Raw genomic sequence first — 1,782 nt, forward strand, 5'->3', positions numbered from 1 at the left:
GCGATAAACATAAAACTCAATGATAAATGATCACCAGTGAAATGATCAAAAGTTCATCAAGTGTAAATGAAATCTTGCTATTTAATGTAAACAAAGCAAGCTTGAGATTGATTTTTTGCAGGAGGAAAATAATCTAAACGAGAATTTAAACTGAATATTTTGATATTTTAGAATCATTTATTGCTTTCATAATAATAACACCCAAACAAATCAAACCTAATTATATTTGAATACTTATTTGATGACAGATTTAGTGAACATTTGAATCAATGAATCTTAATTATCTCATCAATCTTAATTGATGAATCCTAATGGATTTTCGAAATTCTAATCTAACATAAATAAATTTTAAGGCATTTGCTGCAAAGGATAATGAATCCCATCAGTAGGCCAAATATTCATCCATCCTTTTCCTGAACTAATTAATAACCAATAATGATTAGTTAGTGAATAATGGTAATCAATAATGTATAATGACTAATTAACAGTCAATAATGACTACTCTATAATTAGTTGTACTAGGCATTTAGTCATTCTTATGGTTTATCAAATGGTTGGATGATTTTATTACTAAAAATTAATCAAGTATAATGACTGCTGTACACGTGTACGATTAGATTTACCATATTTATTTGTTGCTAGGAGATATCTTAACTAACATAAACAATATTTGATTATTCTTAAGCTAATATTAATTTATTGTGTAAAAGTTCAAAGTTCAAAGTAAACTTACTCATCAGTAAAGAAATATTGTATTAAATCGATTCAACATAACAAGAAGACGAAAAAAGAAAATAATAAATAACTTACGGCAAAAAAAAAGCATTCGTTTCATGTCAATAAGGAAAAATGTATATTTTTGATAAAATAATCAAAATTTCATAAAATAATCAAAATTTTACGTATACAAAATAATCAAAATTTTACATTTTATTGCAATATTCTACTATAATTTTTTACAAATATTTCATTCATTTTAGTTTTAATTTAGTCTAACAAAAATAAAAATTCCTCTCCTTCCTTCCGATCTGTTAATTATCGAGTTTATTTTAATAGGTCTACTTATTTTTTGAAAAAAAAATGATTAGCTGTGATGCTAACAAAATGATTAGCTGTGATGCAAATTACGATCTTTGAATAAAAAATTTTCTAGTACAAGTGAAAATAGATTGAAAAATGAGATAAATTTCGACTCATCTCTTTAACATATATAAGAATTTTTAATTAAATACCGGTAATTTTCAATCCGAAATAATTTACAAGAATTAATTCATTTTCCATCTATCAAATGCACAATAATAATTTTCATTTGCCATTTGCGCTGCAGCAGTGAAGTCAGGATCGGATCCGGAATGATTGTTTGCGGTAGTTGGATATTGTCAGTTGGTGTTGAATTGAAATGAATGTTTTGCTTGTTTGGAAGGTTTGATGCGCTTCTGGGATGGTTGAGTGCCTCTTTGAGTGATCCAATAGGAAATGCGTGTTTTGTTAATTAAACGGATAAAAAAATACGCTTTTTTCTTTATTTAGAAATGATTGTAAAATTAAGAAAAGAACTATTTTGGTAAAAATTTTAGTTTAATTGAAACTTTCACCAATTTACATTTTTTGTCCCAAAGATGTATGTCTATCCAAAAAATGCTTACTTTTTTTTTTTTAATGGAATAGGCATTTTTGAGTTTTACTTGTTTTGGAAACATTGGTAAATATAAGCGATCAATTATCATAATGATTTAGTTTTTTTTTTTTTTGTACTGTACAGTGTTTTGATTTTCTTATATC

This window comes from Loa loa (genome assembly GCF_000183805.2).
Source record: "Loa loa unplaced genomic scaffold supercont3.628, whole genome shotgun sequence".
Lineage (NCBI taxonomy): Eukaryota > Metazoa > Nematoda > Chromadorea > Rhabditida > Onchocercidae > Loa > Loa loa.